Raw genomic sequence first — 25,983 nt, forward strand, 5'->3', positions numbered from 1 at the left:
TATCTCGATCTGCATTTGTATTGCATAAGGATACTATTCTGCCTTCCAATTTGCAAAAGGCTACCATTCTGCCTTCCGAGGTTAAGCTCTACCTCCATCTGCATTTACATTGCATAAGGCTACTATTCTGCCTTCCAATCTACACAAGGCTACCATTCTGCCTTTCGAGGTTAAGCTCTACCTCCACCTGCATTCGCATCTTTGCATAAGGCTACTCTTTTACCTTTCGAGGCTAAGCTCTACCTCCAATTTTCTTTGAATCAAAGCTCTATCCCAAGCACTATTTATCTTATTTCTCTTACGGGCTTAGCTCTACCCTTCAATTCGCAAGACTAAGCTCTATCTTGTCCGCATCATACTACTATATCCTTCATGGGCTAAAATATTGGCAACTCATCCTAAGGCATCATTGTTCGGAGGCACCATCTTCATAGCCCGAGAACACCATGTCATGGCCATATGATCTCTTTCAATCTTTTGCATATCATTATTCAAAGGCGTCATGGTTCGAAGGCACCATCCTTGTAGCCCGAGAACATTATTTAATGGTCTGCGAATCCTGCATCAAACAACCCATGGCCAAGGATATCATGGTTTGAGGACGTCATTCCTAACCGTCCAAAGACAACATTCATGATCCGACGGGAATTTGCATCATGTTGAGATTTATGCATAGTATACGCTTGTATTGCTTCTATTTGTCGGTAAGCCGGCGAGAAACGACTATCCCAACAGGAGCGATCCCGCTCCAATTCCCTCAGCCATATCAAACCTAACCATTCCCGTAAACCGTTCACTCACCCAGCCCTAGATGCTGCGTTCGTTCTTGAAATGGCTTCATCGGCATACTCCGCCGATGGACCCGGAACTATATATGGCATGATTCATGTGAAACCAGGGATATGTAGGCAACTCAGAAGCCAGTGTGCGGCCTAATCTCTCGAACTATTTCGCTCAGTCAAAATTGGCCATCATTTCTTTACCCGAAAACTCTTTCATCCTTCCCAGGTAAAGAGGGGCAGTTGTTGATACCTAATTTTTCACCAAAATATTTTAAAATTGCATATACACCTGCAAAATAATGCATTAATTGGAATTGGTATTTTTCTATAATTTTCCAATATTTTTATTAATTTATCTAACATTTTTATTCCCAATAAATAATTACAAAATGGCATTGTAAACGATTTCAAAAGCATCTCTTGATTTAATTTATTATTTATGGTCCTATTTAAACCAAATTATTTCATAATTAGCCAAATTGGCATCTTTTTGCTATAATTGCAATAACTTTGCAATTAATGCCCAATCATATGATTTTATACTATTTTTTTGACCGAAAATTAAGCATTTATATTTTTAAATACTAAATAATCATTTAACTATTTTCTATGCATGAAATTTATTTGTACGATTATCAACTATTTTTATAAATTGTTTTATTTAATTTAATTGGGTATTTAACTAATAGCCTATTGCATTTCAATTCTTGCCTAAATCACCAACCCAAACCCAATTAAAACAACCCAATACCCCAGGCCCAAACCTAAATCCTACCCGACCCAATCCCTGGTCCAATCTAGACCGTTGATCAATTCTAATCAACGGTCCGGTTCCCTCCATACCATAATTAACCTAAAGACTACCCCCACAAACCCTCATTCTTATCCTCTCTTCACTCCGCCGTTACACTCTCTCATTCTCTCTCAAGCTCGCTACACAACCATGGCTCCTATTCGCCGGCCGTTGGCTCGCCGGTATCAATGGTGGTTCCACCACCACCCCTAGCCTCCTTGGACCCACACATGACAGATCCTTGCTACCTTGAGGCCCTCAAGGGAACCAGAAGACGGTTTATTCCCCTCCCATGGTTTACATGCCATTCTCAGGCCGTCCATGGCTGTCCGAGTAAGATCTTTCTTTTTTCAGCTAGATCAATGGCTTCTAAGCCGGAACTCTCCATATCTGGGTTATCTCGCTCTTAAACCTTAATTTTATCTCTTGACTTCTTAGATCTATATCAGATCTAAGAGTTTTCTGAGTTATCTTTACTGTTTTCTTAAGAATCTCTACGAGTTTTTCAAACAAACATCTTTTCATCTTCAAATTTGAGTTTCTTAACCCCTTTTCAAAAGGACTTTCCCTCTGATTTTTTTGGTATGATTCTATGATTCTTACTATTTTTAAACGATTCTTTAACTTTTCCCTTTTATCTGATTTATCATGTTGAAAACCTAACCATTTTGGTCTTAATCCTGGGTTCAGAGAACTGTCCTTGCTTATTTGTTCGTTTAATTTGCTCGTATGTCCGTTATTCATGAATATGTTCTATGTTTCTATGATTTTTACCCTATTATGCTCACTAGGGTTTCTGATTTTGCTTCTTCCGCCTATACTATATTTATTCTGTTTATTAAAAGAGATTTGTGCTAATTCCTCTAGTCAGTACTATTTTTTCTAGCTGAATTCCTAACTTTATTTGATTTTTACACGACTATGCTTATTAGGGTTTATGTGTAACACTCCAAAACCGAGGAGCACGACCGGCGCTCAATCGAGTGAACCCGACTGAGCAAGCCTGTTATATTTCATTCTACCCAAAGTCATCCTTGAATAAAGAGGAGATAAACTCCATTATTCAAACTCTGAAAATATTTAATTAACAACTTTAATTTTTGTTCCATTAGCAGTTTCAACCATAGTATCCAAAATTTTACAAGTCTATAGTTTCTTTTAAAACACTTGATTTCCAAATACAAACATTTCTACTTAAATCCCCAACATCAAACATCACCCACAATCTGTCTACGGAGCCTCTAAGTAAAACTGAAGATTAATATGGAAATGCCGGCAACAAGGCTCCGGTTATACCTCAAAATACGACGTACATGATAAACGAATGATACAGGACCCCGAAATGAAATGGGGCTCACCAAATCAGCTAAAGAGATGATGCATCGGTATTTGCAATCAACACTGTCTGCTACAGAACCACCTACATTCTTTTCAAAGATGTAGCGCCCCCGGCAAAAGGGTTGTTAGTACCATGGAATAGTACTAGTATGTATAACTAAACACCACCAGTTTGAAAAAACATTCATACCAAACATAAGGAAATCATAAGTATAACTCAAAAGCTTCAAACGATCACAACATTATCAAGGTAAAAGAATCATACAATTTTCACGTTTTGTTTCCATAGTCTTTAGTTTGGGGCATTTCATATTATTCATCATTGTTCACAATACCACCGCTAGCTTGAGCGGAGTCCGATCTCGACTCGATCCGCTAGGTTGCCTCACTTGAGACATACACTTCAATCACAATCTCATTTTCCCTTTTTATCCGGGATTCGATATCGACACAATACCACCATGTGTGCGGCATGGCGTTCAATCTCGGCCCGATCGGCTAGGCCACCTTACCAAGGCGTTTCCCTTTACCATCAATCATCTCAATTCAATCTTTTTTTACATATGTCATTTCATAGGCACTTGGGGCCACAACTATCACGTCATATATTTGGAACTAGGCCACATTTCACATCATTTCCAATTTCAATGTTTGATTTGTAATTTAGGATAATATGTGTACACAAGAGCAAAAAAAAATTGTTAGCATAGATGAGACTTCACATAGAGGACACAACATATGCAGCTTCAATCTCAATTTAAGGTCTAAGCATTTCAGTACATGATTCATATTCCTCGCACCCTTTCAAGATATCAAGAATAACACATTTATCATATTGAGACACATCTTTCATGCATATAAGGTCGCAGCCCCAAATTCATGTGAAACAACAATCAACACAACAATTCAACTTTGATCTTACCGTGTTTAGTTATTTACACAAACACCGATGGGGCTTAATTTCTAAAAGATGGGGGTTTAGCCATACATACTTGAAATTTGCCCCTTAATGATACTACAATGATCCAATATACTTAAGCAACTTTAATCTACAATACAACATTCAATAGGGCTAATATTAGTAATAAAATCCATAACTTATGCCATTTAGGCATATTATCAAACACCTTGTAGGTATAGATCTTTAAACCTCATAACTATAGTATTGGTTCATCCAACTATCACCATTAACCAACAATTTATTCCACCATCATTCCTAACCAATTTATAACTTCCAGCAACATATGCATGACTATCCATTCACACCCAACCAACAAATCTTATCAAATAATCACCTTTCAATCTCTACAATAATTATCTATTTATATTGGGAACTTATGGCTTCCAATCACCATACCAAGAGTCCCACTACTTAATACATACTCATATTCCCATAATATAACCATATATGTAAGTCTAAGAGTGTAGGATTTACCTTTTCGAAGAAATCTTGCAAACCCTCCTTTGAGTTCTTAAAGGAATTTCATGAAGATCTATGTGTTTTATGAGTATATTTCATCAATAATAGTGTAGGAATGGTGGAATTTCACACCAAGTTAATGGAGATTGCTTACCTAGAAGATGGGGGGGGGGGGAGTTGAAGGTCTTGAGAGGGTGAAGGAAGACCCCAAAGTTCAGCCAAGATGAATGGGTAAAAATGAACCCCGAAATGAGTATATAATGTTTCGGGTGCCCGTGCCAAGGCTAGCGCCCGTCGCTACCCAGGACGCTAGCGATGGAAGGGACACAAAAACAGGCATAACTTTCTGTATACACCTCCAAATAATGAACGCTTTGATGCGTCAGAAACTAGACTCAAAAATCTTTAATTTGATAGTTGTTCATCACACAACACCTTACATAAATGTAGATATGCTTGTCCCAAGAGAGGTCTTGTGCGTACTCATTTACAACTTTAGTCTATTATGAAATTTTCCAACTTGGCTTAGACTTAGGCCTCTCCTTAGACCCCAAATCACTTATAATATGACTTATACACTTCTTAACATATCCAATTGAAATCCATTATATCATGAATCGTCATTTCCACACAAAATAAAATAATTAGCCTACCTTGGCACCACAAAATCCTAAATTACTTAGTAAAATTTTCTGGGGTTTTACATTATGATTTTGTTCCTTCTTGCCTATACTGTGAATATTTCGTTTATTTACAGAAATTTGTGTTAATTCCCCTTAATCATTACTACTCCTATTTGAATCCCTAATTTTCTGTAATTGATGCTCTTCACTAATCTCCCGTGATGATTTTCTTACTGATTTTTCAACCTCTAAGATATTTTCTTGCCTTATTTTCGGTCGACTATGCTGTCAATTGGTTCTTAAGTACTTTCCGTAATTAGATTTTCTGAAGCTAGCCCAATTACTTGTTCTATACTTACTATGCCTCAAAATATTTCCTTATGTGCTATGTTCCAGGCTTACTTCCTTAATTAAAAGAGACTTGGCTGATTTTTGATTCTTAATTGATTCTTTAGTTCTATAATTGCAGGACATTTGGTTTCTTGCCTTATTGACCTGGCTTTAAAACTATTATATATACCCTCTTACCTTTTCATTACACACACGAGCACATTAAGTTCAAAAACATTCTATCACATAAAAGAAAAAACATTTTTCTGCTCTTTTTTCCCTGGTTACTTGCTATTGTTATAAGTCAACCGGCTGCAAGCCAAGGCTTATTACTCTACTCTCTTTTATCTTGCTCCTCACTTTGTGTTTACTATTTTCTTTACTGGTATGTTCTGATTTCAATTCATGTTTCAAAACAACATGTTTCTTTTCATCTTGTTCTAGCATGCTTGGTTCTGTTGTTCAACTTGCAGTTAATATGTTTGATTCATCACTTCATCATCATGCTTCTGAATGTCTCCCCTCCCTTAGACTCATCATGTTTATAAAATGTTATCTCCCCTCCTAATATACCCCAATGAGGCCTTTCCTTACTTATGTTTTTTTATTTCTAGCATGAACCTCTCTGTGCAAAATAGTTGGCTATCCTTAAGTTACATGGTTCTGTGTTAAATTTGAAGTTCTCCAACCCCTTAGCATATTGTTGATTCTATACTTTAGTGCTCCTGCAACTGTGTGTTTATTTATGTGTCCCCAAATCCCACTACCCCTGCTTGTGGTTACTCAACCTGCCTTGGTCCTATGTTCCTTAGTTATGTGTGAACCTGTTTTGGGTGCTGTGTTTGGACTATTGTTTGTCACTCTACTATCTTTTCAAAATTGTCCAATTGAACAACCCCCCCTGTTGTTTTATAAAACTATCTCAAACAAGTCTCTTTTTCAAACTATTGTACTGCTTAAATCTTTTCAAAACTATGTCAAGCACTTTAACTGTACTCTCAAACCACTAAGTTCTGCCCCTTTTATGCGAGCCTTGCCTTGGGACCCTTGAGCTCCCTATAAACTTGGACACATGAAAGCTGGCCTCTCCACACTACACTTACTCTATCTTGGCTATGAAATCTAGGTGTGAGTACTGCCCGAGATCCCTTGAGGTCCTTAGGCAACTCTGACACACCCAAATATGAGAAAAGCTATGAAACAATCTTGGCATTTTAGGTTCAGGAAATCTGGGCCTGTTTTCAGGCTCTCTATAGTATAACTTCTTATTTTCTTTTATTATGTAATTCATTTCAATGTCGGTCTGTAATAATCGGTTGTAAACAAATATTGAGTTTGGATAGTGAAAAGAGGAGGGTAGTTATATATGTTATCAACATCAATGGGTAGAAACCATGCCTTAGGTTTACATTACCTATATGCGCATTAGAATCCATGTGTAAGACCAACACATTCAAAGCATGTCATGCATTAGATACCATATTATTAGGTTTACTATTTCAGCATCTTATTTAACATCATTTTACCATTTAGAGATCTTGCTTTAGGTTAAATAACAAAATCAACATAAATCTGTTGCTCCTGCAGATCTTGAAATCATGTTGTAACTGTTTGCACATTTAGAAATCATGTTTTAGGAATTCTGCATATCCTGAAATCATTCTACATTTTCATATATGCACGTGAGATACCCTGTTTTAGGATCTTGTTCACACTCGCTCAGTCACACCTAGCTAAACTACTGATGCATGAAAAGGACATAAAATAGTCTCATGTTTGATTATCCTGTTTAAGTGAAACTGGTCACAATCCCTGCATGTCTTTGCAACATTTAGAACAACATGCTTTAGGTAAAGTAACTTCTTAATTATTTTAATAATTCTGGCATATTATTTTATGCCTAGGCAATCCTTAGGTAATAAATTTTAAAATAAAACCAGAACCATCTTTGTGATTAATGTTTAACTGTCAGCGTGTTTAAATCAGTAGGCAAGTCTGATTAGCACATCCTCTCTGAGTTATGTAATAAATCTGACGTTGCTGTTATAACTTAGATACCATGCTTAGGGTCTGAATTTAGACCTTAATTGTGTATGAGTCATGCTGTTTATGTGTACTGTGTGTGGAGGTATATCTGAGCCTCTCATTTGTCTTCCATGCTCCCCTTAATTAAAGTCCTACTTGTTTATTATATGTCGCCTTAGTATTTTATCTTTAAACTTGAGGGTCTGCCTAGAACCCCCTTTTATAGGATATGAGTCTTGAATTCCTCCGGGACTAATAGGAATGGACGGGTAATAGCATGCAATAGGGGTCGAGACCAACCCTCGCTTTAATTAGCTTCACGGGACGGGAAAGGGTAGATATGGATATGATGACGGTGCCTCAATACTACGAGTAGCCCCTCTTTGAGGAGTGTCATACTGGGTATACCTAGGATACCCCTTTACATTCACAAGTATGCTTAGATTGTAATTCTTTTCAAAATCTTGCCTTTCATTAGTTGTTTTTTTACACCTGTGTATTTAAATTAATCCCTTACTATTTGAGCCATACTTGTTTATTTGCTAATTGTACAAATTCACAAAAACTATTTGGTCGGGAACCACACTAGTAGATCTTGAGGGGTTCCTAACATCTTCCCCTTAGGATAATTTTAAACCCTTACCCTGTCTCTGGTTACCAAACGTAGTTATAAATTAATTCTATGGGTTCCCTAATGCACCTTAAATCGTTAGGTGGAGGCTCTTCAAAAATGCAAACCCCCTTTCCAAAAGGAGAGAGTTGTCCCAACCAAAATGTCATAAACCCGATTTCGCGAGAAAAAGAGGGCGCGACACTAAATCTCACTTTTGCACCCAAGATCTTCGCTTCTGCGGGGCCGCAGGTACGCCCATATTCCTGCTTCTGCAATCTATTCCAGCTAAGCCTTCCTTCGCTTCTGCGACCAACTGTCCGCATCTGCGTCCATTCTTTTGCAGATGCGGAAACACCAGAACCAGCAGCCTTCAGCAATGCACTATAAAATGAAAATGATCCCAACCTCGTCTGAAACTCACCCGAGCAGCTCGGGACCCCGTCCAAAGATACCAACAAGTCTCATAGCATAATATGGACCAACTTGAGGCCTTAAATCACGCATAACAACATCGAAACAATGAATCGCACCTCAAATCAAACTTAATGAACTTTAGAAATTTTCAACTTTCATAACTCGTGCCGAAACATAGCAAACCAACCCGGAATGAACCCAAATTTTGCACCCAAGTCCCAATTGATATAACGAAGCTATTTCCCATTCCCGTAACAATCCGAATTTATATAAAAAGTCCACTCCCAGTCAAACTTTCCAAATATCCAACTTTTGCCATTTCAAGCCAAATTCAACTACGGACCTCCAAAATATAATCTGGACACGTGCTTGAGTCCAAAATCACCCAACGGAGCTAACAGAACCATCAAAACCCCAATCCGAGGTCAAATACTAAAAATATTCAAACTTGGTCAACTCTTCTAATTTAAAGCTTCCAAGTTGAGAATCATTCTTCCAAATCAATTCTGAATTACCTGCAAACCAAAACTGACGATTCCCACAAGTCATAATATATCATAAAGAGCTACTCATGCCCGTAAACTATCGAGCAAAGTGCAAATGCTCAAAACAAATGGTCGAGTCGTTACATCCTCCTACACTTAAATGTACATTCATCCTGCAACGTGCCCAAAGTTGTTCCAAAGCCGCCAAACCGCCGTGTAACCATACCATGCACATACCCAGGGGTGATCCCTCGTCACCTTATCCCACATAGGTCTGATAACACGGCATAACTGAAATTTCTTAATTCTACCTAGCCTATAAGTCTTAGAATCCAATTTCCAACATCCAGAGTTTTCTATAGGATCAGAATCTCGCATCTACATACTATATAAGTCTGAATAAGTTGTGCCAAGACATAACCATAACATAAGATGTAATCACATGATATATTGCATAACTCAAATACTTATAGCAAAAATCTCCACTTACAGTAGCTGCCCTAAACAACCTAGTACCAGTAACAAACCTCATATTAAATAAAATAGATCAACAAGCCATGGAACTCTCCCTCTTTCGATAGGGACTATAGCCAATTTCTAAGCCGACTTCCAATATTATCCTCCATACATGCTGTGTAATCAAATTTGATAGTATCCATTCTAGGTCCGACAACCTCAGCCTATCAATTACTAGCTACTCTTCTAGCATACCACACTAGTGCTATCCAGAGTGACAAATCGTGCAATCTTTGCACCAATACGCAACAATTAAAATGTACTCAAACATGGAAAATGACTCAAACGAGAGAACCGTCCCGTAAGCTCAACAAGTACCGCCAAAACACAATGCTAAAATCCCATCACACACCGTAGACCCATAATACATGAATCTAAAACAAAGTATTATATCTCAACATAACTCCGTTGGAATGCGTGACCCCATCTAGACACTGGTTCATATTATATACCCCAAGCCACCCTACTCAAAATCAACAATAATGCGCAATTCGACATCAAGTACCCAAAGTACATTACCATAACCACGAAGAAGAAAATGACATAACGCCACACAAAACCGGAAAGAACATAGCCAATACGCAAATATCCATCTCGCTCAAATTACGCTATAGTGCCCAATAGAACCGCACCATGTGTGCATATAACCAACGAACCACAACCCCTCGTAGCATAGAAGAGTAAATCATAGGACATATCAGGACATGAATAAGCTCAATTCTAACTAACTGAGTCACCCCTCAACAGTAGAAGCATGGAGCCAACCAATCTGACCCGGCGTAGAATAGACATCCTTATTGGGACTACGAACGGGCCCCAAATCAATTCTAGACACCCACATTTTCATAATTCACAACCACGAAACAATCTGCTCCTAATAACTCCTAATCTCCAAATCCATAGAACACACAAATCACCATATATGATCCCAACTCCACCGACTGAATGTCTAACACATCTCTTATACACGATCATCCCACGAGGAATACTTATATGATCCCTCCGTGCTGCATAGCAAAAATCTTAATATCAACAATAGATCAACCCGACGAGCACCGCAATACCAATGAATCATCCGTAAGTCAAAACATAATGCGCCTTCAGAAATGCTCACCCTTCTCAAGAAATACCAAGTAGTTATAGCATTCATCTAAACATGGAACCCCTCCATGCTGACTAAGAATTCATGACCTTCCCTTCAAAACTGAACTGTGACCTTACACATGCAAATCTCCATCCCACGCAACACACCACATCTACCATGCCATCCTTTGAAAAGTATGGGAACCTCATAATCCACTCCGAGTAGCAAGCAACTACATACTCAATTAGCTAGGAGAATTCCATTTGATCTCATCCCAGAGAAAGTCACAATACGCCACATGTTCCACATACCAATAGGAAATGTACACCTCGAACCGTGATAGAAACCATTTGTACATAACCAAACTATCAGAACCGAATCTCTCTAACTCAACCAAGCCACACAGGTTGCAAAAATCCAAGAACATTGCCACAAAACACCTATAGAGACTCGCCACCTCATAAGTACCCAAAGAACCGATCATACCCATTATTGCGCTAATCCAGCCTATTATCAAGGTGTCCTATTTCTCCGAGTTCATTCCAAATTGCCTTAAAATTGATATTTCTCCTTGGTAGAGAACAATGATCCTTAACCAAAACTCACCCCACGAACTCTAGCGTAGAACCACACCACCCTAAGGCCCATAAGCTGCTAAATTCCCTCTTAAGTACACCAATAGTACCATAACCAAAATACCCACTCTGAAGAGACTTTCTACGAATCTAAAGCGGTTTGCTTCACCTTCTGATACTAATATATAGAATCTATAATGATATAGAAATACCACAAGTCTCGACACCATCCAATGTAACTCTTAGTTTCTAGTCGTATACAAATCCTGAAGATTCCCAATTGCTAGATATAAATCTTGAACCCATTAGAACCATTCTCGAGAGTCATCAACTCTACTCAAATCTCAATTAAATCGACTAAACGGACCGAACGACCAGTAGCCCATTAGCACACCAACACCCTTAGAAGTAATCCATGCCTTAATGCAACGAAACAAATTCCTACTCCATGCACACTACACCCTTTATGAATAACAACTCAATCATTCAATGTTTCCCATATATTCATAAAGTGTAATACATCATGCATCCAGAAATTCCCTTGCTTAATTAATCCTCAAAATCAACAGCTGCAAGTCATAACTGATCCACAAGTATGCTTCAGACTGAAACGGATACGACATGTAACCATGCAATCAAATCGTCGATAGCAGACTCCCCCACTTGGCTCAAAGCCATGAAATAAAACATATGATAACTTACAATTGCCATATCCCATTACTGGCATGATACCACAGTGAGATTCACCTAAATCATTCACAAGCTCATGTAATACAAACCATCTAATACCTCAAATCATCTTCAAATCTCGCAGACACATCATACTTATCATATAGTCATCCAACCACTCATTGAGCTATGAATTCCACTAATAGGGATAATATTGGACTTATAAGTCAAAAAGCACGTGCTCACACAACTGAAATCCTCGAGCTCAAGCTACATTCAAAATGCGGCCTCAAGTCTTCCAGACTGGCCCATCATCAGCACACCGAAGTCATATCTCGCACCTCATCTATGGAATCACAAGTCGTCGACGCACAGCTAATACCAATATCTCACATGCGCATACGAATGCATAGAAGGAATCCAAAGAGTTACACTCCAAGCTGAATCAATGCCGCACAATAAGAAAATAAAGATGGGAAGTATATATCCTAAATACCCCATAGCCTTTCGAAGATAGGTATGGACGTCATCATACCGATCCGCAAGACTCTACTAGACACTTGCTCATGATTTGTAGAACCTATGAACGTAATGCCAATCTGTCTCGACCCAAAATCCAACTAGTCGTGATGACACTTAACCTAACCCGCTAGGTAAGCCAATTTAACAACTAACAATTTCCAATAAAAATTTAATAAAGAAATTAGGTAAAAAATATCCGAAGCTGATACATTCCCAAGGACTGGTAGTACAAATCATGAGCTTCTAAGAATAGACTTTACAAAGTTGGTATAAAATAAATGCATCACTTGTCCGAAATGTACATAAATCGAGTTTTATGAATCTAAGGCTACCATGAACAAGAGGAAGCTACAACCAGAATGTAGGTACATCTTCAAGTCCAGCTCTCGTCGAACAAAGCAACATCATTAGTCAACATCTACATGCAAGATGCTATAGTGTAGTATGAGTACAACCGACCCTATGTACTCAATAAGTAACAAGCCTAACCTTAGGGTGAAAGTAGTGACGAGCTGGAACAAGGTCAGGTCCAACACCAATAGGCAACAATAGTTCATAACAGCATAGTGCAAGCAATAAAAGGCGTATCTCAGATATAAAATGCTTCGCTCGTTCACAGTTCCAGAAAATAGGCATGTTTTTCAAGTATATCTGAATGCGGTGAAATCGGAGGGTCCAATTTCTTATCATCGAGGCACCTCAGAAGACCATATTGAAATCTCGATGCTACAAGGTCATGGTCAAGCTTCTTCCCTCGAGGTTTGTCAAGGCTCGATCTTGGGACAACATTGGCCGCGGCCACGGTAGAAATGGGGAGTTCCCAAGGCATGTGGCTAGGAATGACATGGCCTAGTGGACTGCCCTAGACCTTGATCTGGATGTCATCTAGCTGTCCCATTTCCATTTCTTTATCATTGATGTATTTTGTACTATGGTGGGATTTTTCTCTTATATAAAGGGGATCCTTGCCAGTTTATAAAGATCTGTTGCTTCAGTTGCTCCTCACGAAATATACAAGAACAACCTTTTTGCTCTCTAACATATTCTCTTGATATTATTGCTTTCATTTATTATCTTTGTTATTGTTCATCATTTATTGCTTATCATTGGCCGTAAAGAGCCTTCGTTGGTTTTATTATAACTATTGGCCATACTTTGATCACCCTCGATAGCTCCCAGCTACGCTCCGGAATCGACCTCGAGGCCCCAAATCGACAAGCTCGGGGCCTCGATAATTAACCCATCGGTTTGATTATCACCGTATCCTTAACTCTCATTTCGTTTCTAAGTCTCACATATATAGCATCAACTTCTTAACAAACTAGCATAAAAATAGATCACGTATTTTTAGAATCCTATAATCAAATTTAGTTGTTATTACCATTTTCACGCTAAGTAGTTTGGCACCCACTGTGGGGCTAAAAATAATAGTGATTATTTTCTTGCTGATTTCGTCACACAACGCAAGTTATCTTTCATGCTTTTTCTTGTCCAAGATCTTTGATTTCAGTTGAAAATGTCTAACTCAGTGAATGGAGGTGAAAACAACAATCTTGAGGACCACGGAGAAAATGATATGGGTGTTCCAGGTGTTGGTGTGCCCCCACAAAACCCTGGGAATGCGCCAGAACCAACCCCCATGGACGCGGTCTCACGCGATGCCCAACGCATCGACAAAAGCTCCCACATTGACAGGAGCATACGCCAAGGGGATCCACAAGAAGCTCAGAAAACCCCGACCAGGGAAAAGTGTGAGGTTAGCCTTCATGTTATTTTTAAAATGTTACAGGCACAACAACTAGCTATTGCTCAGCTGCAAAGTTACTAGAAAACTCCCAGCACGATAGCACTAGGGACAGATCCCCCCAGCTGAACAGGTACAGGAGAGATCGAGCAATAACTGGTCGATGGCCGATCCCGTCATTATGAAAATGCTCGAGGAACTTACCAAAAGGATCGAATCGGGCGAAAATGATAGAAGCCAACAACAAAAAGGTCGAAACCTACAACTTCAGGGTCGACCAAATTACAGGCTCACCCCTGATTCTGAAAGGTGTGGATTTGAAGAAGTTCATATAAAGCCCGTTCCCCGAGGAAGCGGCCCCGAAATCCATTCCAAAGAAGTTCAAAATGCCAGAACTCCCAAAGTACAACGGGACCTCAGACCCCAATGAACACGTTACCGCCTACACTTGCACATTGAAGGGCAATAATATAAAGGACGACGAGATCGAGTCCGTCTTACTAAAGAAGTTCGGGGAAACACTCTAGAAGGGGGCCATGATGTGGTATCACAATCTAGCTCCTAACTCCATAGACTCATTTGCCACGCTAGCAGACTCCTTCATAAAAGCACATACCGGTGCCATCAAAGTAGCAACGAGGAAATCCGACGTTTTCAAGATCAAGCAAAGGGAGAACGAGATGCTGTGAGAACTCGTATCTCGCTTTGAAACGGAATGAATGGAACTACCACCGGTCTCTGATGACTAGGCAGTGCAGGCCTTCACTCAAGGTCTGAATGAGTGAAGCGTGGTGCCTTCGAGGCACCTGAAAGAGAATTTGGTCGAATATCCCGTCGTAACTTTGTCGGATGTCCACAACCAATACCAGTCAAAAATCAGGGTCGAAGATGACCAGCTGGGATCCCTCTCGGGCTCAGTATACACAAGTAGGCTCTTGTCGAAGGAGCCAAAGCCAAACAAAGAAAGATATCAATCACACACCGAAGACAGAGGGAATGCCCCGAGGCGCAACCCACCTCGCAATGATCGAAGGATAGACCGAGGATAGAATCCTCGGTGACTCATCAACAGAGCCGGATTTGATAGGAACGCGGGGCCAATGGAGGCACCTCACTTATCAGAGTACAACTTCAATGTCGATGTGTCAGACATCTTGTTCTCCATCATTAAAATTAGAGACGCCAGATGGCCAAGACCTATACTATCAGATCCTTCACAAAAGAACTATAATTTAGTATGCGAATTTCACAACACGCGCGGACACAGTACCGAAGATTGCCAACAACTCCGGGATGAAGTGGCCCGGTTACTCGACAATGGCCATCTTCGAGAATTTCTCAGTGACCGAGCCAAAAATCGGTCTCGAGAAAGGGAAACGACCAAAAGAGACAAGGCAGACGAGCCGAACATGCCATCTACGTGATCTTTCTAGACAGCCACCACTAGCCAAAACACCAAAGTCCCCTCCAATAGAGGAACTAAGAAATAGATCGACGATAAGATTTCAACCACGAGATTCGTTCTCGGCTGTATCCAAATAAACGACCATACCGCATCCTCCAAACGAATACCAAGGATCAAAAGTGTCATTGCCACTGAGGTATCACGTGATCCTCACTCTTTGAAGCACCATCAGCAAAAATGGGGAATGTTCTTTTGAGAACGGAAGCCTTCGAAACCAAATGATTGGTCGAATCACCTCTCTTGAACCACTGGGAAGGACTGGCCACGCTGCGATCCTCCTCACACCTTGGATATTCTTTTTGTTTATCATCGACCCTCGACCCCGAGGTCGGCAGTCTCTCCTCCTTCCCTAGAGGACATGGCCTCGTTTGGGAAAAATCTCCACTACTTGCGGCGGCTAAGTTAGTATGCTAAAAAGAAAATTACCATTCTAGGACCTCGTTCGGCAACCAAGGAGTCACTACAAATATATATGAAACAGACAAATGTCGTTATAGAGCCCGACTCCAGACAAAGTGATAAAAATATTGGTATAACACTTACGTGTGAAATTCCATTTCTTATGAAAGGGCAAAAACTCTCCATGAATGATATCGATCATCCGAGCTCGAATGAATCGGCTCATCCATCCTCGGTCTTTGTTCTATTCATCGTCGACGGTAGGACACCGGGTGGATCAACGTTGCAGAGTGATCAAACCCCGATAATGCAGCGGCGGATATAGCCTTACGAGATGACTGAGGGTAAAGTTGAGCCCGACCTTCTCTGCAAAGTATCGTATCGTCCACAGTATCTTCCAAAGGGATGAGTGAGCATGTGCCAAGGTAACCTGATATCTCCGATAGAACTCAAGCACGACCCGATCAGGGGGACCTGATGTAAAAGTGTGCGTATACACACTCAAAAACCCCTCCATGTTGGTCATGATGCTGTCATCAGAGAAAGGTACTTGTAGCAATACTCCTTCTCCCCATCCACAGTCCTTTTTTATCATTTCAAGGTGCTCCTCCCCTAATAATGAGATGAACCTCAACGTGTGCTCCCGATGTCCTTGAACATTAGGGGGTCTGTCCAATGTAAGGTCTTTCCTCGAGACAAAGCACCTCGGGGTCCGCTCACCGGGCACCGATGGTATACCACTGACCAGACGTGGAACAGATACAGAACTCCCCTCTCCTTGATGGGTGGAAATTGAAGTAGCAGTCATAGCTTCGATAAAATAAGAGGAGGAAGATATGGATCTAGGCAAAGATTTTTAGTTGAAGCAATAGGAGAACTAGCGCAAAGCACCAAGTTCCGTGGGAGAAATAGTTACTCAGAATAGTAGAATCTCAACTGACGAAGCAAGTGAATGAAAATATAGGGGCAGAGCAGCGACTGCTCGCCTACCCAAGGGACAATTAATCCTAGCCATGGTAACGTTACTTTTCCCTTGGCAAATGTACTGAAGGGACCACCCGGGACCACCCCGGGGCCCGCCTTTATCAAATCGCATGAATGCTAGTACCCCACGAGAGTCGAGAGGTATCGAGACCTTGGGGGGAACTTGCCACCACAAGCATCGGCCCCGAAGAAGCTATCAACCTAACTTCAATATAGGACCCGATTTTAGGGGTCCCAATTACTCCATCAATGGGCTCCAAAAGATTAATATTACAATTCAAATATAATCTCCACAAGATCGGCAAGATATAAAGAATGGAAAGACTTGGGGCAGAAAAACCCTCTTTGCATTGCCAAACATATATTTACAAGGGATATCTTTACAGGACTCACTCCCCTTGGGAGTACAAGGAAGAAAAAGGGATAAATGCAAAAGAGACACAAGGCCTGCTCTTCATCTCCACTATCCTCCGAACCATCTCCAGGATCCTCATCTAGAGCGATCAAAAGCACCGACTTTCTCTCCAATTCTCGGGCCTCCTAAATCCCGGTCGAAAGATCAACACCTCTGGTTCTGACCCCCTCCAAGGCTTCCGGCCTCACCATTGCTCTAGCATGCTCGATAGCCCAAGCCAGTTTATGCTCGGGCCTTATCGATATCTTACGGGCTATTTGATTTGTCGTGGTTGTATACTGCAGATAAGTGCCAACCTTCCCTTCGATCTCAGACATGGCCGTAGTCAGTGCAGCAACCTCCCTTCGAGCATTTTGGAGAAGATTGTGGGTCGATGCCAACTCCGAGGTAGCTACCTCATTTTGTTCCTTCAGCTTGAGGATCTCCAAATCCTTTTGCCCAATTAGCGAATCCCTTTGACCGATCTATGAAGCGAAAGGTAAACCAGTCGGTATCGAATTATGGGAGCGAACGAAATGCTCGTGCATGAAAAAATACTTATTTTGCAACAACAGCCTTCTCTCGGAGTGCTCTCTCCAAAGCAGCCTGAAGCTCGCCTAACTTTTCTCCTTTCGGGAAGAGTAAGCCTCCGACTATCGCAGTCCCAAGGTCAGCCTCTCAAGCTCCTTTTCGCGGAACGAAAGCTCCTCATTAAGCTTGGAGAGGACATGATCATACATCTCCTTACACTACAGCAAAATAGAAGAGTTAGAAGAACGAAGAAAAATGTTCGAGGCTAAAGGTAATATACGTAAAATTGCTATCACTTGTTGCATAAACCTCTCTGTCACCTTGGCAGAGTTGGGAGCGTCGAGATCGATGTTCTCGCTGACATCGTCAAAGATATGGCCAAGTGTGCCTCCACCCCGGGCAGGACCACCGACTTTGGCGGTATTCACATCTTGAGCATCCCTTAGCTCTCCTGACGAGAATTGAGGGACCAAACTAAGACCATCTATGTCTTCGATGGGCAACTCCTGCCCTTGAAAAGCTCCGGGTCCCGACCCTTCATGATCAGCGACAACAGTCCCCCTAGCAAAAGCTGCACCTAATCCGGTCATGGGATCCGAGACCACATTGACACCCTCCTCGTGGGTCTTCGATCCACGGGACTGATCCGAGTCAGCCGTTTCCGATTCAGCAGCCTCCGATTGAGGCATCTGTGAGGTCCCCACTCCCGACCTCATCCTCCATGCCAATTGTCACATTCCCTCATCATCATCATCATCATCATCCTCGACACCGGATCTTGATCTGGAAGTTGAAGCCGTCCTAGTAACGGCTCGAGGCTCGCACGACTTAGGTTTCTTTGCCATGGGAGGACCGGAAGCCGCCTTACCTTTCCTTTTCTTGCACTTGACGGGCTCCGAATCCTACGTATCGCCACTAAGGGGTAGCCTCATTCGCATATTCTCTCCAAGGCCTGCACGAGCGCAGTAACCATAATTTATTAGCACCAAGGGTACGGGGAGAAACATAAATCTAAGGCATAGGTGGTAAAGAAGCTTTACTATGATTCTTGACCAGCCATAGCTTCTTAGCTAGGTCAGGCCAAGACCGAACAAGATATGGGAACATGGTGTCCAACCGTTCGATCTATCCCAACAAATCTGAGACTGCTTTGAAGTACCAAGAAGTAGCTGCAGAAACCAAAAAGAGTTCATTTTTCTAGAAGAAAGGAAATAAAATCAAAAAAATATGTCTGAAGGAAAAAATGTTTACGCTGTATATTCCACTTCTCGGGGAAAGGCATCCTCCCGGCCAGAATAATGTCCGAGGTCCTCACCCGGACGAACCTACTAATCTACCCTCGATTTTTCTCCTGGTTAGTGCTCGAGAAAAATGATTTTTTTCATCAATGGTGAAGCCTAATCAAACCTCGATAAAAACAAGGGTTGTACAACCTAATCCAATTGTTGAGGGTAAAGGTCTCACCCGCAACCCCATCGGAGAAATAGCGGAGCATCAAGACTATCCTCCAAAAAGAGGGATAGATTTGATCGAGCGTCACTTGGTATTTTTTGCAAAAATCGAGGATAACCGGATCTATCTCCGGGGGAGGGGATTTAGAGGAATCGATAGGACCCAAAGTGAATGGGTAAGTATACATATGAAGGAAGCCAGCCTTGTGATCCATTATATTTTTATCATGGATGGGAATCTCCACCTCCATAGCCTCATTCCATCGATAGCCTGTCTTTACCATCTTTATGTTGGTCACGACACTAATGTATCGGGATACGTGTTCGCATCAGCCTGGTGTGGATGAAGTGTTATCGATGGTAAAGTCCTTCGATATATCAGGCTTAGTGGGAGTACATTATCCCATGGTAGGTATCACTTTAGGTTTCCCTTTAGGTGTTCGAGATGAAGAGGCAACTTCGTCTATCCGAGGAACCATTTTTGCGATCCTAGCCATGATGGTTGTGAAATTTCTCTGAGAAAGTAAAAAGAAAGGATGCAAGTAGGGATAGATCTAGCTTTGCATATCTGAATTAGTTGGGAAAATAAGAGTTAACTAACAATTGGTGCCTTTATAGGAATCGTGTGGGAAGCGGAAGGGACGAACTGGTAGCGGTTCGTGGGTTTCTCTATAGTCGCGTTTGATGGAGACCCTTGCACAGTTTTTTGGGCATGGCATTTAATGCTCTGATAGGCTGACGTCACAACGATGATGCCCTTAGGTTAAAAGCTCATAATCACTTCTCATCGCTCCTATCTAAGAAACGCGAGGACTATCATTATGCGGTGAAATCGGAGGGTCCAATTTCTCATCATCGAGGCACCTCAGAAGACCATCTCGAAGTCTCGATTCTACAAGGTCGTGATCGAGTTTCCTCTCTCAAGGTTTGTTGAGGCCCAATATTGGGAAAACATTGGCCGCAACCACGGTAGAAATTGGGAGTTCACAAGGCACGTGGCTAGGACTGACAAGGTCTAGTGGACTGCCCTAACCCTTGATCAGGATGTCATCTAGCTGTCGCATCCCCATTTATTTATCATTAATGTATTTTGTACTATGTTGAGATTCCTCTCTTATATAAAGGGGATCCTTATCATTTTGTAAAGGTCTGTTGCTTCAGTTGCTCCACACAAAATATACAAGAACATCCATTTTGCTCTCTAACATATTCTCTTGATATTATTGCTTCCGTTTATTATCTTTGTTATTGTTCATCATGTATTGCTTATCATTGGCCGTAAAGAGCCTTCATTGATTTTATTATAACTGTTGATCATACTTCAACCACCCTCGATAGCTCCCATTTGCGCTCTGGAATTGACCTCGAGGCCCCAAATCGACAAGCTCGAGGCCCCGATAATTAACCCATCGGTTTGATTATCACCCTATCCTTAACTCTCATTTTGTTTCTAAGTCTTACATACATAGCATCAACTGCTTAACAAACTAGAATAAAAATAGATCACGTATTTTTAGAATCCCATAATCAAATTTAATTGTTATTACCATTTTCACGATAAACAATAACCGTGAAAACAAAAATTCTTTACCAAAATCGTCGAAAATATGAGTAAGTTTGAAAACCGTAGTTTTTCCAAAACAAAACCTTTCAATAGGTAAATGTTTCATTTTCAGTTAGTATGAGGAAAGTATATCTCTATGTCTATCTGTCAAGATACAGGTAAAATCATGAATGTAACCAAAACCAAGTAGTAAAAAGAAATGCATCTCTGTGTATGTATCTCAAGAATGCATGTCAAATGCAATGCCTTTCAATGATGAACTCATGTACTCATACTCTCAGAGTACTCAATCTCACTGTCTCACATTCTCTCTTACCATGTTCAATACTCAGTACACTGAATCACTCAGCACTATACAATACCGGTTGCGACGTGCAGCCTGATACATATACAACCATAAGCCCCATGGCGGTATGGCCGCTGATCCACATATATATAGCCATAAGGCTAGCGTGCATCCCGATCCATATATATATATCTAAGGCTCGTTGCAGCATGCAACTCAATCCATATATATATATACATAATCAACTGCACTCACTGGTGGTGTGTGCACACTCCGGAGGGGCTCCTTAAGCCCAAGCTATCATAAATAAGTAAAAACCCGCTGCGACGAGTAGCCCGATCCAGTACATGTTAGTCATAATCAGGCCCTCAGCCTTACTAAGTCATCAATCTCTCCAGTCTCTCTCTTATGGGCTCACAATGTCATGAAACTTGCACGAAAATAATGATATGATGTATCAATAAATAACAACAGAGACTGAGATATGATATATAATGAATGAATACGAAATTTCAATAAAATCAATAAGTCACCAGCAAGAAACGACCACTATGGGTCCCAACAGTACCAGCATATAGCATAAACATGATCTCTAGCATGATTGACAGCTCAATTACTTTATCACATGATGAAAACACGGATATCAGCAAGATTGATTTTTATACTTCTACCACAAAAATAATGGAGTCATAACTTACACAGTGCACGCCTGTCACCTAGCATGTACGTCACCTCAACACTAGTCACATAACATAATTCGTGGTTTCATACCCTCAGCACTACGTTTAGAAGTGCTACTTACCTCGAACAAGCAAATTCCAATACCGAGCAAGCCAAGCGATGCTCCAAGAATGCAATCCCGCACATACCAACCTCTGAACGACTCGAAACTAGAAAAAAGCAACTCAAATACATCAAATAAAGCCCAAGGAAACAATTCCAAATGATAAAGATCCAATCCATAATCAAAACCTAAAATTTGGCCAAAAGTCACACCTAGACCCATGCCTCGAAACATGAAAAACATAAAAGTTTCGACAACCCATTCAATTACGAGTCCAACCATGCTAGTTTCACTCAAATCCGACTCCAAATCGATGTTCAAAGCTCGAAACTTCACATAAATTTAGGAAAACCCCCCTAATTTCTCTTTAAAATTCATCAACCGTTTCCCAAAAATGAAGATAGATTCATGAAATGTAATCGAAACCGAGAGTAGAACAATTACCCCAACCCTTGTGATGAAAATTTCTCAAAACATTGCCTATTCTGAAGTCCATAGCTCAATATATGATACAAATGGCCAACCCACGAACTTATAGCATTTTGCGCAGCGATTCTCGCTTTTGTGGACACATGAGCCGCTTCTCCGACACGAGCTCCATTCCTGCGGACTCCACTAGCCAGTTGACCACTCGCACCTGTGGATCTCCATCCGCTTCTGTGAAACCGCAGGTGCGAAGCCAAACATGCCTCTTCGCTAAATCTCGCTTTTGCGCCCAAGATATTCGCTTTTGTAAGGCCGCAGATACACCCCTATTCCCGCTTCTGTGAACTACTACAGCCAAGGTTTCCTTCACTTCTGCGACCAACTGTCCGCATATGCAGACTCGCATTTGCATGCATTCTTCCGCAGATGCGAAAACACCAGAACCAGTAGCCTTCATCAATGCACTATGAAACGAAAATGGTCCGAACCTCGTCTGAAACTCACCTGAGCCGCTCGGGACCCCGTCCAAATATACCAACAAGTCTCAGAACATAATACAAACTTACTCGACGCCTCAAATCAGGCATAACAACATCAATACAATGAATCACACCTCAAATCGAACTTAATGAACTTTGAATTTTTCAACTTTCATAACTCGTGCCAAAATATAGAAAACCAACCACAGAATGAACCCAAATTTTGCCCACAAGTTTTAAATGACATAACAAAGCTATTCTGTTACAACCGTAAAACCGACCCGGTCGTGATGACACCCATCGTGAAATTAGGCCAGCCGACACAACTCCCAAATTAACCATTTAATCAATAAAAGTCATTTTAAGCCTTTAATTAATCAAATATCTCATAATGTAAGTCTAAATGAAAAGTGCAGAATAAAAATATAAGCCCGACATTGGGGTGTCACAAGTCACGAGAATCTACTAAGGTCTGAAAATATACTAAAACAATCTAAGGAATACAAGAGGGAGAAGAGCAGGGCTACGAACATTGGGCAGCTACTTTGCTAACTCTGATGACTCTGCCACTGAGTAATCAACACCCGCTACCGGGTTCAAAATTTTCTGAATCTGCACACAAGGTGGAGAGAGTAATGTGAGTACACCAACTCAGTAAGTAATAAAAGTAAATGAAAGTTGAGCAATAAAAAAACACGTAAACCACGTCATAACACTACAACAAATGCAGTACGTTTCCAAAACAATACAGAAATTATTTACTTCGTAAATGAAGCTCATCTTCGGTAAAATCATTTAAATTAACTTTCAATAGTTTCAAACGAGTGATAAAACAGTGAGTAAAAATGATGAAAATTGTAAATAGCCCCTCGGGCAAAACATGTACCATAAACTGCCACTCAAGCATAATATCATCAGAACCAGCCCCTCGGGCTACCTCACAATCATTTCTACTCTGCCCCTCAGGCATGACATGGATCAAGAACATCCCATCGGGCATAACATGAAGCAAGAACATCCCCTCAGGCAACAACATAAAACAACAACAGCCCGTCGGGCTACATCATATTACTCACACTGAGTACACGTGCTCACTAGGGGTGTATAGACTCCGGGAGGGGCTGCTTACAGCCCAAACAGAATATCAAGCCATATCATTGTATAATCAATATATCACTCACTCAGGGTACCCGTGCTCACTGGGGGTGTACAGACCCTGGGTAGGGCTCCTTACAGTCTTAGCGCAATATCAAGCCATCTCGTAGCATAATCAAACATGCACTCGACCTTATAACAAGCCAACTCGTGGCGTAACAAATCAGGCCCTCGGCCTAATAATTGTTAATCAGTATAACACTACTACAGCGCAGCCCGATCCTATAACATCCTCATAACACAGGCCCTTGGCCTTACTTAGTCGGAAATCTCTCAAAGCCACTCAGGCATAATAATACATGATGCTTAGCCCAAAATATCATTTAAAATGCCAAAACAATGTAAATATGGCTGAGTTATGAAAACAGTAGAATACAACATGACTGAGTACAAAGATAAAGTCAAAACGGTGAGGAATAGTATAAAAAATCCCCTAAAAGTCCAAAATAGTTGGCACGAAGCCCAAATATTGCATTCAACCCAAAATATGGTAATAATTTCCAAAACACAATGATATCAAACAGTTTTTAATCAAATACGCGACTTAACAGTCATACGGGACGGACTAAGTCGCAATCCCCAACGGTGCACGACCCCAGACTCGTGCGTCACCTCAAAGTAGCACAACGATATTAAATCCGGGGTTTCATGCCCTCATGACAAACATTTACAATCATTACTTACCTCAAACCGGACGGAAATCTACATCGTGATGCTCTTGCCGCTCGACTCGGTCTCAAATCGCCCGAATCTATCCAGAATCAGAATCATATCATCAATACATACCAAAGGGACAAAGCCCACGCGAAAATTATCAAATTAAACCCAAAATCCCGAAATTGGCCAAATCCAACCCCCGGGCACAAGCCTAGAAATCCGACGAAACTCACAAAATCCGACAACCCAATCAACCACGAGTCCAACCATACCAAATTACTAAAATCCGATATCAACTCGACCTCTGAATCTTAAATTTTTATTTTTGAAAAGTTTTGCAAAAATTCCAATTTATTCCATTTAAATCCGATTTAAACGCTGAATATAACCATGGATTTATGAAATATAATCACTTTCCCATATAGAACACTTACCCCAACGCTTTCCCTTGAAAAATTTGTTGAAAATCTCTTTTTCCGAGCTCTAAAATTGTCAAGAATAAATAAAAATGGCTAACTCCCGAATATAAATTTCTTTCAAGGCAAGTAGCATCTATGAAATGCGACTTGCTCATTATTTACAGCCAAACCAAAAGGCAGTACTAGTCTTCACTAAATCTGTCATAACTCTTTATACAAATGTCAAAATTATGAATGGTTTAACTTTCTGAAAACTAGAATGCAAGGGATACAACTTTCATGTTTTGCAAATTTTTAGACTCCTTATGGATTTCGAGATATAATCTTACAAAGTAGCCTTCTCGCATCAGAAATTTTTGGGGAAAAAAATCCAAAACAGCTTTACCAGCCTATATTCAATTGATCATAACGTTTTGAAAAAATATCCAAATGATTAATGGTTTAGCTTTTTGGAAATTAGGATACAAGGGCTAAAACTTTTATGTTTTGTAAATTTACAGATTCCTTATAGATTTCGATATATAAGCTCCCGAAGTAGGCTCCACGATTGCACAGTTGCTGTCCAAAGACAGCTTCTGCAGCAGAAAATTCCAGAAACCTTTTTGTTTGTCCGAAATCCATTTCGTTAATCTTCCAAAATCCACATGAGGCCCTCGTGACCTTCACCAATTATATCAATATGTCCTAAAACACAATACAAACTTAATCGAGGCTTCAAACCATGTCAAACAATGTCGAAATTACGAATCGCGCATCGAATTGAATTATGAGTTTTCAAATCTTCCAACTTCTACATTTTGTGCCGAAACATAGCAAATCAATCTGGAATGACTTCAAATTTTTCAAACAAGTCATAAATAATATCACATAGCTATGAATATTTTTGAGAACTTGATTCCGATCCCGATATTAAAAACTCAACCCCCAGGTCAAACTTAAATTTTTTATTATCGCCATTTCAAGCCTAATTTAGCTACAGACCTCGAAATAAATATCCAGACGAACTCCCAAGTCCAAAATTACCTAACGAAGCTAACCAACTCATAAAATCCAAAT

This window comes from Nicotiana tabacum, chromosome 3 (genome assembly GCF_000715075.1).
Source record: "Nicotiana tabacum cultivar K326 chromosome 3, ASM71507v2, whole genome shotgun sequence".
Taxonomy (NCBI): domain Eukaryota; kingdom Viridiplantae; phylum Streptophyta; class Magnoliopsida; order Solanales; family Solanaceae; genus Nicotiana; species Nicotiana tabacum.